The sequence below is a fragment of the Aulonocara stuartgranti genome, assembly GCF_965226115.1.
Source record: "Aulonocara stuartgranti genome assembly, chromosome: 7".
Taxonomy (NCBI): Eukaryota; Metazoa; Chordata; class Actinopteri; order Cichliformes; family Cichlidae; genus Aulonocara; species Aulonocara stuartgranti.
Window position 1 is genome coordinate 60553802 of NC_138945.1, and position 27611 is coordinate 60581412.

Genomic DNA, 27611 nt, shown 5'->3' on the forward strand with positions numbered 1-27611 from the left:
TCCATTTTCATAACCACTTATCTAACTTGAGGTCATAGGCAAGGGCAAGGGGCAGGGTACAGTGCACAAGTCACAGGGCTAACACTAAGACTGAGCCAACCACACACACACACACACATTTCCATCTACACATTTGCTCCCAATATATTTTAGCTGCCTAAGGATGTTACATTATAAATAAGCACTGACAGGGAGACCCTGGGTAACAAATTCACAATGCCATGATGATGAAAATGATCATTCTCTTGGTCATGTCTAACCCAATGGCTTAAATACTGCAAACTCTCCCACTGAAGCTGCTGTTTGGTCTCTGGGCTATGGCGCGAGGCAAATGGACAAGTGGCTACAACTTAATAATGGTAATAATATTGGTAATAATCTCACACTGTAGCTTTTAAACACAGGAAACCTCAACCCCATATATTCATTTATTTCTTTGTATGGTTAAATGAAATTCAATTTGGGTTAACAACATCCCAAAATTTTAGGAAACTGGGTTTAGGTTAAGCTAGTTAATACCTAAACCTGCTACCACTAATACAAAAGGCTGCTGATTCACACAAGCTTCAACCTCAAGGCTATAGGAAATACCCATTACACCAACCAAAGACTACAGTCACAAAACTGTTAAATTTAGAGAGTGCTGAAGTAATTCAGTGTTCAAAGGAATTTAAAACTGGTCTTGTGTGTAGCCGTTAGCGAGTATGTGTGCCTCCAGCTTGCTAGAAGCTTTTGAAGTTTCTTTTCTGCCAGACACAGACTGTTGCAACAGCTTTCCCTTTGGCACAGGGAGACAAACAACACAGGCGTATCTCTTCCACACAAAAATTACAGTACATTACATGCTTCACTCAAATTCACACATACATGTGAACCACATTAAATCCATGCACAGCTCCCATAGGTCTAAGAGAGAAACTAATTAGTTGGAATAATTCAGTGGAGTATCTCAATGGATCTCTCTCTGTAGTGTCAATGCCTTTTGCCAATGCTAATTACTCACTGCTCTCCTAAACTTGAGGGAACACTTGCTGTGTGGGTGCGTAAATATTTGTGTGAGTAGGTGCACGGGGCCATTTAATAAACACACCTTTATTGTATTTCTATTGTAACTTTAAATTCATTACTTCATGGCCCTTTTCAATTAATCATAAAGGGCACCTGAATTGAGCTCTAAGAATCTCATTATTCAAAGTAATCAGTCCCAAAATGGCCCAGCTGAATGCAGCAGTATATTGATTGATTAAGACCTGCTCTTTACTGAAACTATAACAATATGCAGTGCAAAAATCTTGAGCCTCTCTTCTATCTTTATATTTTGATAAGAAAATTGGAATATTTATTGAAATGTGCAAACAAACATGGGATTGAAACTTACTGTTGGATCTCTCTCCTGACCTCCTTTGTGCAGATTGACAATTCTTTGTCAGTTGTCATTCACATCGCTCTGTAAGACCTGGTGCCACTTATTTTGAGAATGATTCTTGTGTAATGTGTCATATCTTTTCTCCTTTTTCCCCCTTTCTTAAGAATGCCTTCTTTTTTCCACTGAGACCAGTTCTGTTGAGGGTTCAGTAAAGAGTAGCTGGATCAACTGAAGCACCAGATGAATCTCTCGCATCCTCTGTCAGGTCTTCGCTGGATTTCTTTCTACTTCCTATTTTTTCCTACATGACTTTCAGAGACTGTTCATCTGCGATACTTTCTTCAGTTGTTTTCTTTTGTTCTCCATCTCCCAAGCAAAAAACTCTTAATCTGTTAAGCCCAAGGGGGGAAGGTTATGGTTTCAAGGGCTGCACCACCAGGTCTGTTGTTTAAATGCAGACATCTATGGTACAGAAATGTCAGAATATCAGCTAAAAACTTACAAAACCATTTCCATGACCACCAAACACGGCAAAAGCAACAAACAATTAAAGAGCGGGCTCCAACCAAAACTCACTGAACCAGCAACAAAAGAACAACAAAATTAGGCTTTAAGTTTGAAAACCATAAGCATAAATTCTATCTTACCTTTGCTGCCTTGCTTCCAAAAAATCCAACACGATAAAACCGCATTTCCTGCAGAGCTACATGTCCCAGTGTGCTTCAAGAGCACTTTCTCGTCATAAATCACCATTTTTTGCTCTACTCGCTTGTTAAGGCAAAGACGCAGTACACACCAGCCAATCGTTGTGTACAGTGTGGCTGTCTGCTATTCAGTACCTAAGAAATTTCAACTTTCACAGACGGTACCAATTTATGCCAAATTGCAAGAAACATTGGAAAAAATTATCATTTTTCAGCATGACAATAATAACACACAGTAGTAATGCAGTAAAAGGATACATGGACATGAAAACACACAGTGGAACACTCTACCAGCCATAAACTGGTTTCTTCATAGCCTGGACCTCAACATTACTGAAGCACTCTGGAATCATATTAAGAGTACAGAACAAAAAGCAGCCAACATCGAAAGAAGAGCTTTGAATGTCCTTCAAGAATTCTGGAGAATTATTCCAAAGACAAGTTAAAGAAACTACACAAAAACTTCAAAAGAGTTCAAGCTGGTCATACCAAGTACTGAGTTTCAAGCTCTTTAGAATAGTTTTTAACTTATAGGCTCCATTTTCATTTAGGCTTGCACATATTTCAATAAATTACTTACAACTATTTCCACTTTTCCATTCTAAAGAAATGAGGGGTGGCTCAAGACTTTTAAACAGTCTTATATAACTTTGTATTTGAATTCCCTAGGTATGTATACAAAGTGGTACAGTACCGTGTATGAGTATAACAATGAGACTAACAAGAAAAAAAAAATCTATCTCAACACTAACCTGCATTTTATATGAAAGGGTAATCCCGGTTTCAGATGACAGGCTTTGTATAAACATTTTCTTCATTAAAATCATCCCAAAAGCTTGAAAATCTTGGGGAAACAGTGACATAAGGCACCTGAAAAAAACCTGTAAAAAAAACCCCAAACATCTTTTTAATAAAAAGCTGACTAAGTTTGCCCATTAAAAAAAAAACACAAATTACTTTATGATAATAAGATTCACTTTGGTAGAGAACATTAATGAATTTGGTGTCAGTATTAGGTGTGTTGTCCAGAAAAGACAAATAGAGGATAGACAGCTATTACTTCATGGCCTCTATATAATTTGCTATACACCCTAGTAATTCCTTTACATAACACATCAATCAAACAATACTGTATGCTGCTGTAATCCTCACAGCCCCTTTGGGACAACAGAGGCCTCCAATGACACTCATATACACTGACTAAGTGTTGAGGCATTTGTTAATCTTGTAAGCATCCTTTCACTGATCTCTCATTAATTCAGCCCAGAGGGTGACAGGGAGGGTGGGGGGATAAAGAAAGGGAGAGGGCAATGCATGCATTTGAAATTGAGTCAATTAACTGCCGGTGGAAAGGCAGCTCTTCCTCTCTTTTAGAAATATGCTAATGCAAATCATGTTAATCTCTTCTCTCCTGTTGGAACAATTTACAAGGTACTGGCTTTATATCTGCATTTTCTAATTATTATTTTGTGTGTGTCCATTTGACTGTGACCTCTTTGTCTAACTGCATACATAAACATCTATACTTAAAAGTGGAAACCATAGGGCCCAAACTTGGAACCCACTGGTTATTGTCTGATGACTAAAGCACTGTTTTCATGAGACTAGTAGTACCAGTGGACTTTGTATGAGTTACGAACTGCACTAAAACTCCTCACTTCCAACCTTTCTTTAGCAAAGGCATTTTTTGTATTTTTGATTTTAAACCAAGCAATCAATGCAGCTGCCTTCAGTTGCCTTTAGTTTTGTCCTCAGTTGCTGAAAAGCATTCTCTGTCGAGTTGAGAACAGGTCACTGACTTTGCCATTGAAAAATATCCCACTTCTTTACCTTGAAAAACTCTTTGGCTGCTTTAGCAGATTGCTTTGCTCATTATCCATTTGCACTGTGAAGCACTTTCTACAGCCTTATACACTTCAGATTTCATCCTTCTACTTCTGTCATGTCATAACATTACCTCCCTCATGTTTGATAGGGAATGTTGTTGTTTTTTTTGGATCATGAGCCGTTTCTCTCCTCCATACATTTCTCTTCTTATCATTCTGGTCCAAGTTTACCTTGATTTTTCTTTAAAACAGTGCACATTCTTTTGGATATTTTTTACTGGCAACGTGTATTCTGATCTTGCTCTTCTTGAGTCTAACCAGTAGTAGTTTAAGAATATAATCCACCCACTGTTATCATCTTCAATGCCCTGTACCAACATAGAGCAGAGCAGCTATCTGAACGCTACCCCAACAGAAGTTGATTATCTTGTTAATAATTTCACCTCCTCACTACGTACGACTCTGGATACTGTAGCTCCTGTGAAAACTAAGGTCTCTAATCAGAAGTACCTGACTCCGTGGTATAATTCTCAAACACGTACCCTAAAGCAGATGACTCGTAATCTGGAGAGGAAATGGCGTGTCACAAATTTAGAGGATCATCATTTAGCCTGGAGAAATAGTTTGCTGCTTTATAAGAAAGCCCTCCGCAAAGCCAGAACATCTTACTATTCATCACTGATTGAAGTAAATAAGAACAACCCCAGGTTTCTCTTCAGCACTGTAGCCAGGCTGACAAAAAGTCAGAGCTCTTTTGAGCCAACAATCCCTTTAACGTTAACTAGTAATGACTTCATGAACTTCTTCACAAATAAAATTTTTATCATTAGAGAAAAAATTACCAGTAATCATCCCACAGATGTAATATTATCTACAGCTACTCTTAGTACCATTGATGTTAAGTTAGACTCTTTTTCTCTAATTGATCTTTCTGAGTTAACTTCAATAATTACTTCCTCCAAGCCATCAACGTGTCTTTTAGACCCCATTCCTACAAAACTGCTCAAAGAAGTCCTGCCATTAATTAATTCTTTGATCTTAAATATGATCAACCTATCTCTAATGATCGGCTATGTACCACAGGCCTTCAAGCTAGCTGTAGTTAAACCTTTACTCAAAAAGCATCTCTAGACCCAGCAGTCTTAGCTAATTATAGGCCAATCTCCAACCTTCCTTTCATATCAAAAATCCTTGAAAGAGTAGTTGTCAAACAGCTAACAGATCATCTGCAGAGGAATGGTTTATTTGAAGAGTTTCAGTCAGGTTTCAGAGCTCAGCACAGCACAGAAACAGCTTTAGTGAAGGTTACAAATGATCTTCTTATGGCCTCTGACAGTGGACTCATCTCTGTGCTTGTCCTGCTAGACCTTAGTGCAGCATTCGATACTGTCGACCATAATATCCTATTAGAGCGATTAGAACATGCTGTAGGTATTACAGGTACTGCACTGCAGTGGTTTGTATCATATCTATCTAATAGACTCCAGTTTGTTCATGTAAATGGAGAGTCCTCTTCACACAATGAGGTTAATTATGGAGTTCCACAGGGTTCAGTGCTAGGACCAATTCTGTTTACATTATACAAGCTTCCCTTAGGCAGTATCATTAGAAGACATAGCATACATTTTCACTGCTATGCAGATGACACCCAGCTCTATCTATCTATGAAGCCAGATAACACACACCAATTAGTTAAACTGCAGGAATGTCTTAGAGACATAAAGACCTGGATGGCTGCTAACTTCATGCTTCTTAATTCAGATAAAACTGAGGTTATTGTACTCGGCCCTGAAAAGCCTAGAAATATGGTATCTAACCAGATTCTTACTCTGGATGGCATTACCTTGGCCTCCAGTAACACTGTGAGGAACCTTGGAGTCATTTTTGACCAGGACATGTCCTTCAATGCACATATTAAACAAATATGTAAGACTGCGTTCTTCCATTTGCGCAACATCTCTAAAATTAGAAATATCCTGTCTCAGAGTGACGCTGAAAAACTAGTTCATGCATTTTTTACTTCCAGGCTGGATTACTGTAATTCATTATTATCAGGATGTCCAAAAAACTCACTGAAAAGCCTTCAGCTAATCCAAAATGCTGCAGCAAGAGTACTGACAGGGACTAGAAAGAGAGAGCATATTTCTCCTGTTTTGGCTTCCCTTCATTGGCTTCCTGTTAAATCCAGAATTGAATTCAAAACCCTGCTCCTCACATACAAGGTCTTAAATAATCAGGCCCCATCTTATCTTAATGACCTTGTAGTACCATATCACCCTATTAGAGCACTTCGCTCTCGCTCTGCAGGCCTACTTGTTGTTCCTAGAGTATTTAAAAGTAGAATGGGAGGGAGAGCCTTCAGTTTTCAGGCCCCTCTTCTGTGGAACCAGCTTCCAGTTTGGATTCGGGAGACAGACACTATCTCTACTTTTAAGATTAGGCTTAAAACTTTCCTTTTTGCTAAAGCATATAGTTAGGGCTGGACCAGGTGACCCTGAATCCTCCCTTAGTTATGCTGCAATAGACATAGGCTGCCGGGGGATTCCCATGATGCATTGAGTTTTTCCTTCCAGTCACCTTTCTCACTCACTATGTATTAACAGACCTCTCTGCATTGAATCATATCTGTTATTAACCTCTGTCTCTCTTCCACAGCATGTCTTTTATCCTGTCTTCCTTCTCTCTCCCCAACCGGTCGCAGCAGATGGCCGCCCCTCCCTGAGCCTGGTTCTGCCGGAGGTTTCTTCCTGTTAAAAGGGAGTTTTTCCTTCCCACTGTTGCCAAAGTGCTTGCTCATAGGGGGTCATATGATTGTTGGGTTTTTTTCTCTGTATCTATGAAGCGTCTTGAGGCGACTTATGTTGTGATTTGGCGCTATATAAATAAAATTGAATTGAATTGAATAGTAGCAACTCATACTTGAAATTGCAGTGAAATGCTAGAAAAAGGTTGTAATACTTAAATTACACCTGCAATTTTATTTAGAAAACCCCTTGAATTAAAGCTGAAAGTTTGTAAATCAATCACATATCCACTGTGATGGTGCACAGAGGCAAAGATACAAAAATTGTGTCTTTGTTCAAGAAATGATTGACCTTATTGAGATTGATATACGGGGCTCTGCAAAAACATTCACAGCATCCCACAGTATTATCATGAAGATGATAACTGGGGCCAAATTATGTCTGATGTATTACAATCACCCCAATGTACATCCAGAGTTACAAAGACTAAAGAAACCAAAGAAAAATTGTGTTGATTTATTTTTAAAGAGTTGCCACAATTTCATATTTTTTTAGTTCCTTTAACTGAACTTTTAGGCATTTCAGACGTTTATACTGTGTGGAGATAACAGATAAAGTATTCATAGCATTAATTATGAAAGCATGGTCACTTTACTTTTAATAATTGTATATTGCATAAAACTGTGCAGGCAACAGGGTGCGAGGCTTGATCCGAATGCATCTCCAGGCCACTCAAATCAGAGCAGACAATGAGACAGATGGTGATTTTACACCAACATGGGGAAAGAAATAGCTCTTTAAAATCAAACCTCAGCAAATTACTTTGAAACCAGTTGGCCAGATACAAAAAGGAATCATAACTCTGGGGAAGCAGTCACTGTGAAGCAGAGGTGCTGGAGAGATGATAAACCCGACAAGACGGAAAGCAGCCCTTCCATACCACTTTTAAGATGTCTGCATAATTATCATTTCATTTGCATGTTCTGGAAGATAGTGACTAATGTGAAAAGGCTGACAGACAAGGAACAGAGAGATGTGCAAACAAACAATTACACCCTGACTCTAAATGAGTATCACTTCAAAACAAATTGACAGTTAACTTAAACTCAGCTTAAAAAACATAAACATCCTCTAACAACTGAGGAAAAGCATGCAAAGGTCTACATGTCATTGCCTGTAACAGGAATTTGCCCCACCAGCTGACACCTTAAATATGTAGTACTTTAGCTTTGATATAACTACGCCATGATCATCCTTTCCATATTGAAAAAATACTGGATTCAAATGATGTTTTATGCCCATTGCAAAAGACGATGGTTTATAAAACAGATAAAATAGGGTATGAAATTTCCCAAGCATCTCAAAGAAAGACCACTTTTATAAGCAAACCCATTAAATCCTAAATTTTTGAGTTCAACTGGACTTGTGCCCCATGAACATCAAGTAAGTAATCAATGACTAATAAAGCTGCGCGGAGTGTTTGACATGGCCTCTGAGTCATGAGAGGTGTTGTTTTTCTTGAAGCCTTGAAGATAATCTAAAAAACAGGAAACTCAATTAACCATATGCGCTGAAAATCATTAATGTTTCAACCTCCAAAATATTCTCCACGAGCCATATGCAGATTCAGATTATATGTGTTTATACAAATCTGACTAAACTATCTTAGGTTAGGTAGCTTAAGGTAATTCTAGTGGTTTCTGTGACAATGAATATTTTATGCATTATAGAACAGGAAAGTTACAAACTTATTTTCCTTTTTCAGAGAATTATATTGGTTGCTTAAAAGCATTTTACACACTCACAGTGGCAGGGCTAATTAAACACTTTGAGGGCTAACTGAAAGAAGCACTCCAATCAAACTGAAGGTTTAATCTTCTTACTGTAATCATCGTAGCTTATGCATGTACATATATGTGGCTGTATTTACTCCTCCGTAATGGGTGGGCAAACCTTCCTCACACAATATAAATCCCTTTTTTTATTTTGTATACATTATAATGACTGTCCATGTCCTGCTGCTTTCATAGTTACATAGTTGCATATGAAGTATGTACATGGATAATGCCCTTGCATTTGGCGTGTCAGATTTGAAAAAAATGCAGCATCAGTTTTGTAAATTAAATGAGCAGGGAGAGGTATTGTTTCAGGTAACCCACAAAAATGATTTGCTAAGGATTATTGCATATCACTGACTGAAAACGACACCAAATTTAATGCCAACAAGGAAGTATGTGTCATTTTTTTTTACCTTGTGGTAGTGAATCATCAGGAGTGTCCAATTATTTGGAATGAGAAGGGGAGATGTAATCAGAACTAGTGTATAACTAGATGGCTCAAAGCTCTGAGTATGGTGCCAAGACTTTGGCTTTTACATAATGCACTTTACTCCATCTTTAGTTTACAGCAAAGCACCACATCTTTCTGCCCCACAATATTACCTGTATTTAGATCAAATGCAGCAGAACTGAACAAAACAAAAGGTGGAGTGTTGGGAGGAAGCAGCAGAATCCCGATGATATATCTAGGTTTGCAGGCAGCCAAGCTACTTTTCACACAGAGCACTACAGTTTACAGTATTTCAGGCACAGTCTTTTCTCAGTAGTGTGCACAAACAAAATTAATTTACTGTAGTTTTTTATTTTATTTCTTCCCCTTTTTTTTAACTCTCTATCAGAGCTATTACACATCATATTGATGTCTGTCAAGCTACAGCAATTATTGGGATGTGTCAGTGTATCACAGTGTCAGCATGTTACTGCATGTAATATTGACTTTGATATGTACTTACAGCATCACACATTCTACAGAGAAATCGAGAGAAACACACGCATTTATACACGTGGCACAATAACAGTTTTTTCATTAACACAGGGAAAGCTAGAGATCTTACAGCGAGTATTGTTTTGAGTTCTTGTACGCATGATAGAGGCCATCTGTTAAATAAAGATTTCAAGTTTATATGGTTGAACAGTTTATGATAACACAGCTTTCCTCTGGATAAATCCTGTGTTCCCTCCAGAGTCCCAATCCTCAGGACCAGCAATTTCTAACAAAACAGCTAGCTCTTATATCAAAAACATATTGATTCTCCTTCAGTTACCTCTCATTGATCTAAATTGCCACGCTGTTTCCAGAGAGGAACACATACATAAGTCCTGTGCTTACCTGAATTATTTTTGTAAGGATGTTGGTTGCTCACTTTGTCATCAGGTCTGCTAGTTTTGTGCCGCTAATGTGCAGCCCTTGGCAAATTGCTGGTCATGACTGAGATTAACTGGCTGTATCTATAGATTTAAATGTAAACACTACATTTTTAGTATTTCATCTACAGGACTTTCTCATATTGGTGTATTTTTAAGATTGTGACATCATGCTAATTCACTCTACTTAGTAAATCAGTTATTAGTAAAGTAGTTATTGTCATTTCTAATTATTTTCGAATAAAATTGTCCGTGAGGCAGTTTTTTTACAATACTGCTTTCCCCCAACTTGCATTGATTAACACAATTAACACACTGGTGTATTCGGGTACATTTATCACCCACCACCTCATTTTTATCATGTAATATCAAGTACCCTGTGAACAAGATTTTTTTAATATCTTCTCTAGAGGATATTTATCAAGCATAAGACACTGAGTGGCTGTTACCTCAGAATTATTGCTCTTATGAATGTCTATTAAATGTATGTATTTTGATATGAAATGTAATGTTAAAACTAAGCAATAGTAACTCACTTTCAAAAATTAACCTAGCAGAGTTATCTGCTTTATACAAATAATGCAGCAATGTCAGCTATAAAATAAACATTTATATTGTAAATTAATGGTACGCTTGCTTCTCTTTTTTGATGACTTTCTCTTTACATTTTATAGTTAAAGATCATATATATATATATATATATATATATATATATATATATATATATATATATATATATATATACACACACAGTGGGGCAAAAAAAGTATTTAGTCAGCCACCGATTGTGCAAGTTCCCCCACTTAAAATGATGACAGAGGTCAGTAATTTGCACCAGAGGTACACTTCAACTGTGAGAGACAGAATGTGAAAAAAAAATCCATGAATCCACATGGTAGGATTTGTAAAGAATTTATTCGTAAATTAGGGTTTCAGGCTTCAATCACTTAAGTGAATATTACTAATACAATTCTTATTAATAATAAAAAATAAATATGAATAATAAATAAATAAATACATTTCTAATTATATTAAAATTACTGCAGTCATATCTTTACCTTTCAAAAAATCTGCTTTGAATATCTAAGGCCATCCATTTGTCTACCCCCCACCCAGGAACAAAGATAAACACCTTTTATCCTTCATTCATCACTACTCCCATTCCGCCCAACAAAATAAAAACAATGCAAAACATAAGCAATATGAAACAGACTTTGTAAAAAACAAAATGAAGTCATCATAAATATTTAACAGGGACATGACAAAAATGCCTCAAATAAGAAAAAATCCTCAAGACAATTGTTGTCATTGTGTAGCCATCCATTTAAATAACAAAAAGAATGTTTAATATCACATCATTTATCTTTATATGCTTTCATTTCATCTTTCTTTGCGGGTTCAAGGGTGTGGTGTTACTATTTTTTTTGATATTATAGGCATACGCATATTATAAAAGTTTAATGTATGTAATGATTTCTGTCAAAGCTGTCTTTTGTAAAAAACAGTTTTGTTCTTGTAGGGAGCTGCTGTATTGCGTTGCATTTTTAGGTTCTCAAAACTGCCCATTCTTTTGCCTAATCATTTATCCACCTTAAAATGACTGGCAGCTGGAACATATCCCAGGTTTGATAATGCAAAATACAGGGCACACCCTGGACCAGGGCCAACAAAGAGAGACAAACAACCACAAATTCTCACACCCACTCCTACTGCCAAGTTGGACTGTGACAGGAAAGTGGAGCAACCAGAGGAAAAACATGCAGGTTCAGGCACAAAACCATCATTGTGACACGCAGTTTTGGAATAATTTTACTTAAAGCAACATGTGGAATAAAACAGTCTCTCTCATGCCCCTTGTTATCTTCTACTTTTATTCTGCTCTTTTGTCTTTCTAGTTTCCCATTTCTTACCAGCTTCTAATTTTCGCTGTCTCTGTCTTCGTGTTTGCAGCTCTTCAGGCTGATTTTTTTCATGTACCTTGTTGAGCTTTTATTTTTGACCCTTTTTCCCCCCTTTGCTGACTTTCCATCTGTGTCTCATTTCCCAGTGAGCTATGCTGTATATCCAGTCTAGTTTTTCTGTTAGCCTCTTCTGAGTCATTACTTTTCAGGACTAACCCTGCCCGTTTTATGTAATTCAATTAAATATATATATTTTCTTGTTATTCTACATTTTGGTCTCCAATTTAACTGCAAAACATAACATCCTCTGGCCCAATAAATTACTGCTGTTTACTTTAGTCTTTTTCATTTATTCTCAGTTTTATGTTTTACAAGTGACACTGGTGTAATCAGTTGAATGACCAGGGCCCTGTTTCAGGAAGCCGGTTTAGTGGAAAAACTGAGTAAGTATACCCTGAGTTAACGAAAACTCTGGGTTTTCGGTTTCACAAAGCGAGTTCAGCTGAAGCCTGAGTGAGTCACTATGACGACACACGCCGTGAAGCTAACCTGCCCCCTAGCAGGTTTACTACAACTAACCCTGACTGTCTCCGCCCCTTTGTCGGAAACCTGACAGTAGGAAGTGTCGGACATGGCGTGTCCCTTCCTTGAAGAGCCAGTAGATCGTGAAGCCCAAATTCTCCGCAGAGCTCTCCGCCGGGAGAGAGTGATCAGAGCGCGTTTGGACATTTTATCATTTCCTGATGATTTTCTGTGCGAACGTTACCGTTTCTCAGCACAATCTATAAGTTATTTGGATAACATCCTCAGGCCATATATTACGCATGTGACACATCGCGGACATGCTCTCAGTTCATTACATATTATTTGTATTGCACTTCGGTTTTTTGCAAACGGGAGCTTTCTGTATAATATTGGTGACGCTGAGCACGTTTCCAAGGCTACCGTCTGTCGGGCAGTCAGGAATGTTACAGTTGCACTGAAACGTCTCCTGTACTCGTTTGTGGTGTTCCCCGGTCATAGACCCACAAGATTCATCAAAGAGGGATTCCACAAAATTGCAGGTATCAGGATGACCAAAACTTAATTTATGATGTGGTGATACTTGGACTACTACTTAAATTCTACATTTATTTTCACGGTTCCCAGGCGTGATTGGCTGTACAGATGGCACTCACATTCCAATCATTGCTCCTTCAGTAAATGAAGGAGACTATGTGTACAGGAAGTCTTCCCACAGCATTAATGTACAGGTACATAGTTCCCTGTAGCATTTCAAACTAACAAATTATATCATTATAGTAATGGATGCTAATTTGTGTTCTCTGCACTGTGAAGATCATATGTGATGCTGCCAACATTATCACAAATGTGGAAGCCAAGTGGCCAGGCTCTGTCCATGACTCACAAATATTCCGTGAATGTACACTGAGCACAAAATTTGGACATGGTGAGTTGAGAATACTTTAAAATATATAAAGACCAATTGCTTCAGGGACATTTGAACTGAAGTGTATCCTTCTGTCTTAGGAGAGTTCACTGGCTACTTGCTTGGTGATAGGGGGTATCCATGTTTACCCTATTTGCTTACCCCTTACTCTGACCCTGAACCGGGCCCACAGCAGCGATATAATCTGGCTAATTGCAGGACAAGAGCCAGAATTGAAATGACTATCGGAATGCTTAAGGCCCGGTTCCAGTGCCTGCAAAGACTCAGGGTCACCCCAGAAAGGGCATGTGACATTATTGTGGCATGTGTGATTCTTCACAACATTGCCACAATTAGAGGAGAACACTGTCCTTCTGAACCAAACATCAGCAGTGATCCAAACCATGAACATCCTGACCCTCCCACGGACATACAAGATGGAAGCGCAGTCAGAGACACCATATGTCACAATCATTTCTTTTGACCCATCACCTCAACATGTTGAAAGAAGAATAAACAGATTTTTTGTTCAACTGGCTTTATTGGTCGCCTGTATTTCCTGTACACAAAGTATTAAAAGATGTAAACCTCACAAAGTGTCTCTGTTGCTTCCTCCTCTGTAACAGCTGTCAATGTTTCTTCATTATTTTCCTGTAGTAAAGAAATAAACAACATTGCTGTTCTACTGTAAACTCATATAATCTGTGGAGTATTACTCACAACTGCATGTTGGTCTGGCTCAACAGGAGGCTGCACCAGATTCAGTACACCACCACCATCAACTGATAGAATATGAGGTTTATACAGGTCACTTATAACTTACAAGGGACCAAATGGCAATTAACAAACATACCAATCACCTTACACTTCATTGTCATTATGCTCTCAAAGACAACCAAGACTGAGGGAAGGCAAAATCAGTAGGAAAATAACTTCACTACAAAATAATCCATTATGGTGAAGAGTTTATCAAATGAATGAGTAGCACTGCAAAGGTGACTGTGAAGAAAGGATGTATGCACATCATGTATTATTTTGAATTTACCCCCTATGTGGGCACTTGTGTCTTGCGGGGTTATTGACTCAGAGGATGTCCCCGCAGAGATGCCTTCAGCCACAGGGCGCCCACTGTTTTGGCTGAGGGCCAACTGCTCAGCCTCTGAGTGGTGGTGGTGGAGGACCCCCACCTGTTTTTCGGGCCTCCGCTTTTTTTCTGTTGGCTATAACGGGCCACATTTGAGCATACAGAGTAAGCAAATATGTACTTGTAATGTGCTCAGATAATTTCAATAAGTGCTTACAGACAGAAAATTAATGTAGCCTCTAACTGCAATTGATTTACATCGGACAAACAAACCAAGCACTATGGCTCATAATACAATTACACCTTACCTGTTTGGACTATATTTTTATATTTCATTTTTACTTGCTGCCAGGCACGTTTGGGGCCTGTTGGGTTGCACCTGCGCTCACATCACATCAGGAAATAAAATGTATAAAATAAAATAAAATATATTAAAATAACATGTTAAATGGGTGGAAATCCCTAGATCAATGTTTAAATTAACACTCACGCATTGACTCTGTCGGCTATGTTTTGCCATGCATGCTCCCTGTCTTTCGCAGCTGTGGCTGTGTTACTTTTTTCCGCGGAATCTGCATGTTATCGGCATATGCTGCCGTCAGAATTTCGGCGTCAAGCGCTGTAAAATACATTGACCGCGCCTTCTTTCCCTCCGTCTCCATGGTGACTCGCTTAATCTGTGCTCCGCTTATCAGGGCTTTATGTATCCTCGTCCGCGCGCTTCACTTGGGGTTAAAGCAACTCCGCGTTGACTGAACTAATTGTTATCAGCCTTTCTGAAACCGAATATTCCAAGTTGGACAGTTCGGGGTTACTCAACCCTGCGTATCGTTTTTCACTCTGAGTTTTCTAAACCGGCTTCCTGAAACAGGGCCCAGAGCTTGAATGACCACAACTGACCCGCGAGCCTGCATGGCCAACAGCCAACCAGTGATCAGCACTGCTTCCTACCCTGCTCCCCTCTTTGTGCACTTGTTTACGCATCATTTCAAACCTTACTGATGCAAAATAATTGGATTATGATCCAAACATTTCTCTTTCGTTGGCTCAAGTGGCTTTCATAACGCACAAGTTCTACTCTATTCTACTTTTCTGAAAATCTTAATTATTCATGTAACCTGTTTTTATGTAAAAATTATTCAGGACATGTCATGAATACCAGAATATTTCTGGGTTTAATGTCAGTGAAAGAGAGATATTTTACACTTAAAAGACAGGCACCAAACAGCACAGAGTAAAATGCACTGATGTAAGCACCTAATTACATCATCAAAGATCAACAGCATCCTTCTTTAGTGACACATACCATAAACTGTGTTCAGTCCTGTTTTCTGAATGGATAGGCAAGGCACTCAGAGGTCCTCTCAGAGTTAATGAACAGAAAAACCGAAGCTGTCCATGTGTACCCCGTTCACTGTGGAATTCAGGATCTGAAGGCAGACCTACAACTGTGTAGCAGAGGTAATAGGATCACAGTTGTCCATCTGGCCTCATCCCAAGACACGCGACAGGCTCTAAATAACTCACAGCTAATTCTGTTGTTTTCTGATTCTGTCCTCACTCTGTCACAATCCACTACCCATCAACGTTAAGGAACAGCAAACAATTCTGATCACTTTATAAGGCTGTTTTTTGTCTTTTCCAATAAATACATTAAAACTTTCTAGTTCTTACTTATTCCACACTCTTTATTGCTGTTCATCAAGATTTAGAGATTTTCCTAAAAACTGTTGCATGACCAAAGAGCCGTGTGGTATGTGGTATGGCAAAACTAGTTCTCCACCTTTGGCAGGGTCTGGTTAGAATGTCCTTGCAGTGAATCATTAGAGCAGAAAAAAGATTTCAGTGGGGCATTGAGTATTTGTTTCACCGGAAAATGGATGATCTCATCTGACCAATACAGAAGTCCACAACAAAGCTTTGCAAAACTCAACATTTTGACATTTCCTAAGAATTAGGACTTAATTGTGGCAGATAAAAGTTGTTCACAATGCATCTTAGTCCTTAATAGCGCTCTTAACACTTAATGCGTAATAAAGCATGTTTGATACATGTGTTTTTTGAGTTTTTGAGATTTGTACATTATCAGTGTGATTTCGTTTCTCACTGAAAACCATAATCAAAGTGCACAACGCATTTTTAAGCAATAAATTGAAAAATGTATTACAAGACAAAACCAAACAATGCTGGATGTTGCAAATATGATGCTAATAGTTAAATATGTAAATCAATTTCTGACAGTTCAAAATACACTCCATTAAAGAAAACAGAATTGTATGGCAATTATTTCATGATTAATACTTTAAAGGGTTATGGTGGAAAACTGTTAAGTACAGTGAAGAGAACTTATAAGAAGCATATGAGTTTAAGGAGAGAAAGGCAAAGTTTTGAGAGAGTTATGAGAGTGCACAGGAATGATGTCGACATTTTTCTCTATCCAGGTGAGGACATGCAGTTCACATAATCCTGTTAATTCTTCCTTTAAAGCCGCAAAAGATCCAATCACCAAAGTGACATGCTTGAAGATGTGTTAATGCAACATCAACTCAAGCACTAATTAAGATATTCCACCGTATAGGTTAAGTGGCAGGGAAAAAAACAACGGAGAGCACGTCAGGGATGACGAGAAAGTGACTGGAGAAAATCCGTCCCGGTCAACCACCCAAACATCAATAACGGGAACCTTATACAGCGCTTCCCTATACCCGTCGAACTCCCGCAGGCATAAAGAAATTACGGAGGCTATTACTTATCACCTGACCAAAGATATGGCTCCCATCAACACTGTGCAAAACGAGGGATTTAGGAAAATGATCAACACCCTAGACAAACGCTACACAGTGCCGTCCCGCAACTATTTTTCTATTGTTGCACTACCTGCTCTATACACGCAGTGTCGAGCAACAGTGGAGACGGAATTTCAAGCAGTACAACATTTTGCGGCAACGACAAAATGTGAGACATTTGTTGTTTTTATGTTTATTTATTGTTTTTATGTTCAGTCTCAAATGTTACGAAGTTGATGTGCAGTTAATAAGCGCAATAAATATTTATACTGGAAAAGAAAATCGTGAGAGAATCGTGATCTCAATTCTAAGCAAAAAAATCGTGATTCCCATTTTATGCAAAATCGTGCAGCCCTACTGACTAGTATATATGAACTCCCCACCAAAAAGTGCACATGTCAACATCTGATGTTAACACTGATAACATCTGCAAAAATGCAGATGTACTACTTGCCACAATCCCAAAGTACAAACTCAACTTCATATTTTGCCTGTGACTCACACAGCACTGAACAGGTGATATAGTTTTCACATCCACAAGTGCATAAAGGTCTGTTTGGCTCTGAGGAATGTAAACTTTGCAATCAAACAGTGAGAGTGAGGGTGAGGGTGCATGTAGACCTCTGGATTTCAATGACTACTAGACTACGGTGCCCTCAGCTCTCCTCAACTCTCCAGAGTATCATCAGAGTCTATCTGTAGCAGGTGGCACACCTACCCGTCTGCATACATTAAGTGGTCAATGCATCGACAGCATAAGGTTGGCTATCCTTTGGACCTTTTTTACATCATTTTAACTGGCAGATATCTTCACTGTCATTTTTCATGCCAGAAGTAGCGTTCATTGGGTAATATTAGTGTAAGAAGCCTAGCTATAATAAATATTGATATCAGATAACAGCTGAGGTGACAAGGTTAGCACACTGTACATAGCTGCTGTAAATATCGATTGCATGTGGAAGTATATTGTCTAGTTTCACTTATCTTTGACATCTCCATAACAAATGGACAAAGTCTGATGGATAATAAGCTTCAGGATAGGATAGCCTGCTGATTGCATTGCATTGCATTAAAGACAAACTGAATGTAATTTAGCCTTCATTTAACAACCTGTACTTACAAATTTGGGAATCGGGGATGTATAAAAAACTGACCTGCATTAAAGGCTTAACCTAATTTTTTAAAACAAAGTTCTGATAATTATGAGGCCAAAAATAAATTTTCATACTTATCACACATTTTTTCCTTTAGTTTTAGTTCAAAATGACTGCACTGAACCGTGAGAAATTCAACTTGTAATAGTGAGAAGATGTTACATTTTCTGTAGAAACTGGGTCATATAACCTCATGTGCAACAACAGATGTCATCATAGTATATACACATGAGAAAAATCTCAAATGTCAAAGAGCTCACTTTCTAACAGCTGCATACATTTCTCTCCTCAGGGTCATTTTCAAGACTGTAGACACATACCGCTCAAGAGACACACAGGATGATGTAATTATATTAAGGCCTAGGAAAGTGACATCCTCTGGTTCCCTTCAAGTCCATCACCTGTTTGAGATCTATGTGACAAGATAGACTGGAGAGGAAAAGACCAAATGAGACAGAGAAAGACTATTGCTGTGCAAGGCAGTTGATCTGTAATGCTGCTAGAGTCTTTGGTGTCTGCGTGTCAAATGCCAGTGCACTCCATAGGAATACGATAACGAGGGTTGTGCACAGAGGGAATGCCAAATGAGATATCAAACACAGAAGAGAGCTAAGAAACGCCGAGCACAGCACTGAACCATTTAATAAGACATAGACAGAATGGCTGCCTACCTACATTGTACTTCAGTACTGCTATTCATCTGGGCTGTGACAATACACAACCTGGCACAGGACATACCATGACATGAATACCGCAGCATACATTCACAGTCCTGTGATGATATGCTTAGCTAAAGTGCATTTGGCATTTAGTGATAGTTCACCGTCCAATGATCTCATTAAAACCCTCTAAGCCTAGGACTAAAGATTGTCTCGCAGATTTTGTTACAGTGATTGATAGTGCCATTAAGTTTCCTCCCTGTGCACTTTTTCTGGAAACTCAACAGCGAACTGTATTCCCTGTATCGATTAACATTTAACACTGACATTATTTTACTTCATATCTGCTAATCTATACTTGTCGGAAAAGGTAAAGATCATTGATTATTTGCCAAAAATAATCGAATTAATTGATCAGGAAGAAGAGTAGAAATAGATTGCACCTTTGCCTTAAACTCTGCCTTTAACCTGCCTAACTATCTAAAGAAATGCAGTTGCGTACATTTACAGAAACCAAAATGTAAGCACACCTTCTAGCTATCTAATAATAAACGAAAAGTCAACCCATGCCTCGGTGCCTTGTTCTGCAAGTCACAATGAACACGGCAGCCCCAAATTATGAACATTTTTCTGAGTCATCAAATAACAGCTGACAAGCTCAGCTAGATCAATGCAGGCAGGGAGCTAAGTGTCATGGAGTGACAACACACATAGAATGTCAGGGACGATTTTGAGCCAAATGTATCATTTGTTGCCAAAATGTGGGTGACCTAACAGTTATCTAATGCTTCACACACAGAGACAGAACATCTGAGCTGTTACTGCTGTTCCGCTAAGGTTTAGATCCAGCAACTATTCAAATACATCCATAAAAAGCAAATACCATGCCTTATTTAAATTAACCATGGTAAGGAGTCTATGAATGTTTGAATACACCTGTGCACATGGCTTTAAAAAAAAAATCGGGGTCACTTCACAGCTTTAGGTAGGCACACATTTTAATGGTGAGAGTAAATCTAAAAATATTGAATAATTCTGATGCTTGAGTAAAGAACAGCAGTTAGATAAGGTTTATGTAACATAACGGGGTACTCTCAACCAGGGGCCAACCAGGGATTGAGGAAAAAATATAAATTTGGGCCCCACCACTTTAACACTGTAAATCATACCAACACTAAAAATATAACACTGTGCAGACATAGATCACTAATTTGCTTAGATAAATGGGGCGATTGTGGCTCAAGAGTTGGCAGTTCGTCTTGTAATCAGAAGGTTGCTGCCGGTTCAAGCCCCGGCTCGGACAGTCTCGGTCGTTGTGTCCTTGGGCAAGACACTTCACCCGTTGCCTACTGTTGATGGCCAGAGGGGCCGATGGCGCGATATGGCAGCCTTGCTTCTGTCAGTCTGCCCCAGGGCAGCCGTGGCTAAAACTGTAGCTGCCTCCACAAGTGTGTGAATGTGAGAGTGAATGAATAGTGGAATTGTAAAGCGCTTTGGGTGCCTAGAAAAGCGCTATATAAATGCAATCCATTATTATTATCATTATAAAAAAACGTTTTAAAAAATCGCTTAAGGTTGATGAGATATGTGCAAGTTTTTTGTTTACATTTTAATATTTTTCATTATAACATTATTTTTTTTTTCCCATATATTTTTATTGAAATTTTTTATAGTACAATACAAACAAATGTTGAACACCCTCACATTCACACATCCATCCATACATCAAACCTGCCTACATCACATTCAAATGTAGAAATGAGCATAGTTCTCACAGCAATACAAAAATACAATGGGTTTGGATAGACAAGATTCTCCCCTCCTTTCCTTCTTCTTTTCCTTTTTGTTCATAAATGTCCTTCACCTCCACTCCCTAAAATAGTCATATATGGCTTCCACATATTCACAAAGTCCCATTGTTTGCCCTTGGCAATATATGTCAGTCTTTCCAGGCCTAGAGAGATTGCAATTTCCTTCTTCCAGAGTCCCATGGAGGGAGCATCCATACTCTTCCAACATAGCGCAATGGCTCTTCTGGCTTGAAGTAGTCCGTAGTCCAGTAATTTAGTTTTTTTCCCCGATTGCTTAAATTCCCTTGGATATATTCCAAGTACACAGAGTTTTCCTATTAAAGGGATTTTTACCTTAAACACTTCAGACAGATATTTGATAACATCTTTCCAAAAGTCCTGGATTTTAGGACACTCCCATAGACAATGAAGAAGAGTTCCTTTTTCAACTAGGCATTTAGTACAGATGTCCGGAATATCATTGGACATATGATGAAGCTTGACAGGTGTTATATAGGTTCTCATGAGCCATTTATATTGCAGTAGTTTAAAGCGTGTGTTTATTGTTTGTTTTTGTGCTTTTAAGCAAGCCTGGTTCCAGTCATTTTCATCTATGTCCTCTTGGATCTCCCTTCTCCAAGCATCCAGTTTATCTGCTGCTGAGTCTTTGGAGGAAAGCACCAGTAAATTATAATATATAGAGAGAAAACCTTTCCCTTTTGTATTCTTAACACATACCTCCTCTATTTTTGTCAATGGTGGAAGTTCAGCAATCCTTTGCAGTTTTGATGACAAATAGTTTTTCAATTGTAAATATTTAAAAAAATGCTTTGGGGGTATTAAATATTTTTTACACAACTGATCAAATGTGAGCAGTATGCCATCTGCATATAGGTCTTTAATTTTTTGAATGCCTTTATTTTTCCATATTTTAAATCCCCCATCACTTTTACCAGGCGTGAACTTTTCATTTCCCCAAATAGGGGTAAATTGCGAAAGCGATGGAGGATCGCCCACATATTTATGAGCTGCATGCCAAATTATAATTGTATTTTTCAAGAAAGGGTTCCTTGTAGTTTTTTTTAATGTCTTAGTGTCTGAAGAATATAGAAAAGTGTGTAAGGGAAGATCTGGAACAGATTTTTGCTCGATGTCAACCCAGGCTGGAGGTGTTGTTGGGCAGAAATAATGGGTGGCTGATGTTAGTTGGGCAGCCATATAATACCATCTGAGGTTGGGGACTTGGAGACCTCCTCTTTCATAGGGCAAGTAAAGTAGTTGTAAGCGGAGCCTTGCCTTCTTATTATTCCAAATAAATTGGTTAAATAGTTTGTTTAAACTGTCAAAAAATGAAGTTGGTAGAGGCAACGGAAGTGTTTGGAAGTAATATAAAAATTTGGGTAAAATTGTCATTTTTAGGATATTTATCCGGCCTATCATAGATACAGGCAGGTTTGTCCAACGGTTTAGCATTTCCGTGACCTCTCCTACAAGGGGATCATAATTTATTGAGGTTATGTCCTTGAGGCTTGGAGTGATCCTAATGCCTAAATATTTAAAGCCTGTTGTAGTTGTCTTAAATGGGGTGGCCACCACAGGGCTTCTTCTTTCTTCCTCATTAAGAAACATTAATTCTGATTTAGAATTGTTAATTTTGTATCCTGAAAATTCTCCAAATGTTTTTATTAATGTTACTAAATTAGGGATACTATCTTTCAGATTAGTCAAAAAAAATATAATATCATCTGCAAATAAAGAAATTAGATGGTCTCTTCCTCCAATTCTTGTCCCTGATATTCCTGCATTTGCTCTCACAGCTATGGCCAGAGGTTCTATTGCTAACACAAAGAGAATTGGTGACAGAGGGCAGCCCTGCCTGGTTGATCGCTGTAAATTAAAGGGTTTTGATACGTTATTATTAGTTAAAACTTGTGCTGTTGGATGTGTATACAATAATCGGATCCATTTCAGGAATGTTTCACCTAGTCCATATCTGGGGAGCACTTGTAAGAGATAATTCCATTCTATTCTATCGAAGGCTTTGCACGCATCTAGTGATAGCAGCGCAGTGTCCTCCCTATTGTTTTTCTCATAAAGTACATTGAGGACACGTCTTATATTATGATAGCCTTGTCTCGTTTTAACAAAACCTTGTTGATCGTCTGTTATCAAATTAGGCACACATTTATCTAGTCTTCTAGAGAGTGCTTTACACAAAATCTTCGTATCACATCCCATAAGACTAATTCCCCTATAAGAGGAGCATTCAGTCGGAGGCTTATTTGGCTTCAATAAAAGGGTTATTGTAGCTAATCTCAGTGAGTCTGGGAGTATTCCGGACTTATATGACTCCTCATACATGTTAAGAAGTGGCAGTATTAATTTATTTTTAAATGTTTTATAGAATTCCATTGGAAGTCCATCAGGACCAGGTGTTTTACCGCTATTCAGGTCGTCTATGGCTTCTGACAGGTCTTTTATTGTTAAATGACTATCAAGGGCTGTTTTATCCTCTTCTGAGAGGGTTTGAAATTTTAACTGATCAAGAAATGCATCTTGTGTTTCTCTGTTTCCCGTATATTCAGATTGGTATAAAGATTGATAAAACTCTCTGAAATTTTCATTTATTTTTAAAGGGTCTGTTGTTATAATACCCGATTTGGACTTTATGTGGGTGATGGCCTTTTCTGCTTGCATCTTTTTTATCCTCCAGGCCAATAATTTTCCTGCCTTCTCTCCTTGGTCATAAAATAATTGTTTGGTCCACATTAAACTTTTTGCCACTTTCTCTGCTGTTAATTTATCATACCTGGCTCTTAGAATAGTCAGATTGTTTAGTTTAGTGGGATCATTGCTCTGGTAAAATTCTGTTTCATTAGATTTAATTTGCTTTTCTAATGATTTTAATTCTTGGTTATATTGCTTACTCTTGTTGCTACTGTAGCTTATAATTTCCCCTCTTATGTAAGCTTTAAATGCTTCCCACCTAATACTAGCTGTGGTTTCATCTTTATTTATTTGAAAATATTGATCAATGCAAGTTTCTATAAATTTGACAAATGATGGGTCCTTTAACAAAAATGTTTGCATCCTCCATCGCTTTACACCTTGATCAACTTCGCCCAATCTAACTGATAGACATACTGCTGCGTGATCACTAATCACAATACTGTTATACCAACAGTTCTCAACACAAGGTAATAACTCTGTAGAGATAAGAAAGTAGTCTATTCGCGAATGACTTTGATACGAACTAGAATAACATGAAAATTCCCTGTTATTTGGATTCCTTGTTCTCCAGACCTCATTTAATCTCAAATCTTTCATATAGTTAAAAAGTATTTTTCTAGTCTGGGTATGAGTAGTGTCAGTTTGAGACGACCTATCCAGGTTAGGGTCCAGGGCGCAATTGAGGTCCCCTCCTATGATATAAAGGCCCTCCAAGGTTGATATTGTGAGAAATAGATTTTCATAGAAGGATGGGTTATCCTCGTTGGGGCCATAGATATTTATCAGGTTTATTTCTAACATGGAGATACGGCCCTGCACAATTACATATCTCCCGTTTGGATCTGTAATCACCCTCGTAGTTTGAAATGGGATTGACTTATGTATAAGAGTAATGACTCCTCTGGCATGTCTAGTAAAAGAAGAGAAATATACCTGACCCTGCCATCTTTTGGTTAATAAATGTATCTCTGATGCAGTAAGATGAGATTCCTGTAGGAAAATAATCCTAGAGTTAAAATGTTTTAGTCGGTTTAATACTTGTTTCAGTTTAGCTAACTTCCGTATCCCCCTAACGTTCCAGGTCGTAATGTTAACCTTCAAAATGTTCTCTTTAGTTGTCCTCTCCATAAAATATTGTCAGACTGTTCACTTAAATAAACAAAGTAAAGGGAAAATTGAAGAAGCAGGTTTGCACATACATTCACACACTCACACATACCAGATAAAGAACTTGTAAACAATTTCTGATTGAACATTTGCATTTCCTTGTTGGAAATGTCTCCCCCCTCCCTTGAACAAATTATTTGGAGGGCGTTAATCCACATCACCGAGGAGTAACTAGTCAACGCGACCTCTCCAAAACCCCATAAATCAGACAGTGTACACTAACCATATAATGATACTGATTCTTCCCCCACAATAAAGCAAAGTTTACCCTTGGTAGGACAAAACAAAACAAAACAAAAAAGACTTAAGTGAGGTTCAGCTGTTAATCTACAACCCAAAAACGATTGCAATCAAACTTAGAACGAATATGCGCTTAAAAACGCCCAGTTATGGTAACATAAGTCCCACATAAATTCGAGCTCAAAATTTTATCTGTCTCTTATCAGTGACTCAATTACTGGTCGGTTATGTTGAAGCAGAGGCAGTCTTATGGAGTGTCTTAATGGTTAACCTGTTGTTTAACCAACTCACTGGTGATGAGCATCCTCTGCTGTTTCCTTCGGCAGAGTCTTGTAGAATTTTTCGGCTTCTTGAGGTGTTGAGAAGAGGTGGATCTTCCCACCGTACAGGATTCTGAGTCTGCATGGGTTGTGCTGGAATCCACGGAAGGCATTGATATCAATAAACAGTTTGACAACCGGGTGAAATCCCCGTCGGATCCGAACCGTCTCCGCAGACAGATCCTGTGCAAATGTGATCTTGGCCCCATCATGTGTAATTTGTTGTTTTCTTGCTTCCCGATATACCAGTTCCTTCTCTTGGAATTTTAAGAAACGAATAAGCACCGCTCTGCTCTGGTTTGGTTTCCCGGAGGCAAGCGTGCGATGCACTCGCTCCAGTGTGAATGACTTGTCGGGCGCTAGCCCCAGCCACTTAGGTAGCATGATGTTAATAAAGTCGAAGAGTGATTGTTGCCCCTCTGCTCCCTCTTTTATGCCGAAGATGCGCAGGTTCTTTCGTCGTCCGCGGTTTTCCAAATCATCTGTTTTGGCTTCAAGAAGTGCGATTCGTTTGATAGCCGAGTTCAGTGACGTTTCTGTTTTCTCAAGTGTGCTTTCAACTTCGGCAATGCGGGCTTCGGCCTCTTCGATATGAGCCCCCTGGTTCAATATGTCTTGCTTTACCTCCGAGACTTTACCCTCCAGTGCAGTCACTGCGCTCGCCATCCCAGTCAGTCTTATATCGATGCTGTCCAACTTGGCTCCAAAATCCGACCGGAGTGATTTGAGTTCATCCAAAACCTCGGCTATGCTAGCCATGTTAGCATCTGTGTCGGACGTTGATGGTATAGCGCCTGTCTTGCGTCTTCGGGTAAAGATGTCACACTGTTTCACAGATGAAGCTTTTGACATGTCAGTGCCGTATATTCCAGACCACACTAACAGCATATGCAAGGGTTTTTTATAGAAAGTTTGTACACTGTCCTGAGAGCGACCTCGCCAAGCTGCCATCTTAATGCTTGGCCACGTGACCCCCCCATTATAACATTATTGATTTTCTTTTGTTTGTTTTTATATTGATTAATAACACTTTGGATATCCATTTTCAAGCAAAGCATAGTTAACTAAAATATGTCCCTGAATTTTATTCACAAGCTCACATAAGAGAACTCACCTCCTCCTTCAGATATCAGTGGGGCTGGTCCTGTGTCAGAAGTATACGTATGGAGAGATGGGAGAGAGACAGCTAATCCTGAGCCAGAGGTTCCATTTGCCTGGCCTGGCACCGCATGTTGGCTAAACTTGTAACTGGTTGTTAGGAATGAAGTAAGCTAACTAATAATAGGAAATTCAAGTCATTTCTTTCATGTGGACTTAGTTTACTGTGAGTTTAATTTCCAACCTGCCTTTTCCTTTTCTTTTTTAAAACCCAGACTTTAATCTGAGCCATGCTGTTGTCCTCCTGGAGAGGTTTCGTTATAGCACTCGGCGTCTGCTAGGGGCGCGTGCACCTGGACCAGACCATATCATGAAATAGAAAGGGGGAGGCGGGGTCAGAGGCTGACTGGATTTTGTGAGTCGTCGAAAAACGTAAGTAAATAATGTTACGAATCAAATTAGTCTATAAGTACCCTGTGAAGCAAACAATATTTTATGGTGATAGGCTAATCGTTTAAAAAAGGACTAATTGATCCATGGAATCGAGGTATTTACTTGTTCCCTGAGTGCTGTTAGGGATGTGTGATTGAAACTTAGATATTTATATTTTTGTTTCTTTTAGTGATTAATTTAAACTTCTTTAAATATATATTTATTGGGCTGTTGTTATTTACTTTTCAGCATATAAGTAAATAAATAAGTCCGCAGTTATTATTCAAGAAAAAATGCTTTGCTTGCTAGATATGTCCAAAATATTTAATCTGATCTAATTTGTACATGAAAGATGTGAAGCTTTTTGCTCTAACTGCTGAAAATTGACAGAGAATAATTTAACAAGATTAAGAGCTGTGGAATTTTTTTAAACTTTATTTATTTTACTCGATGGTTATTTGTTTTATAAATTCCTGGTAAACGTTGCTACTTTCCTACCGTTTGATCTAACCAATATGCATGCCACTGCGTGGCAGCCGTCATCTTAGTAACAACCTTGCTATACTAATGAGAAGTGACAGCTGGCTGTGCAGTAAGACAACATGCAAAATATCAGAAGAAACCATTGTATGAAGTTGTATCAAATTGCAACTGTCACTAATTTAAAAAATTAGAACTGTGTCTGACTTTGACACATATGTGTTATTTCATTCTTAAAGTGTAAGAATATTAACAGTAAAAACTAATAATGTGATATCAATTCATTCTAGAACAACAAAGTGCATTTCATTAAATAAATTAATTACTTTCAGCTAGTCTTATATTGAAACGACTGTGCAAAATGACTAAACCCCTTCATCATTTCCAAAAACAATTATGACATTAACACTGAGGATTTGTTTACTTCACTTTAATCTTCACTTTAAGGTTAGCTGACCAATCGATGCTAACCTGTTGATTAATATTCCCAAATAAGTG

The 27611-nt window shown here is 38.4% G+C and overlaps 1 protein-coding gene and 1 long non-coding RNA gene across 2 annotated transcripts in view; one reads left to right on the plus strand and one right to left on the minus strand.

The window, feature by feature from the left end:
* shank3a (SH3 and multiple ankyrin repeat domains 3a) overlaps nt 1-26540 on the minus strand; it is a 223719-nt gene extending 197179 nt beyond the window's left edge. Inside the window, exons 1-5 of the mRNA XM_082542543.1 lie at nt 26218-26540; nt 2823-2951; nt 2329-2413; nt 2014-2194; nt 1379-1828 (exon numbers count right to left, since the gene is read on the minus strand). The gene's annotated coding sequence lies outside the window, so the exon portion shown is untranslated. The remainder of the gene's footprint in view (nt 1-1378; nt 1829-2013; nt 2195-2328; nt 2414-2822; nt 2952-26217) is intronic.
* On the plus strand, nt 12162-13810 carry LOC309709502. The gene is made up of 3 exons (XR_014277526.1): nt 12162-12997; nt 13083-13194; nt 13275-13810. It is a non-coding gene; the product is annotated as an uncharacterized lncRNA (long non-coding RNA).
* Nucleotides 26541-27611: the final 1071 nt, after the last annotated feature.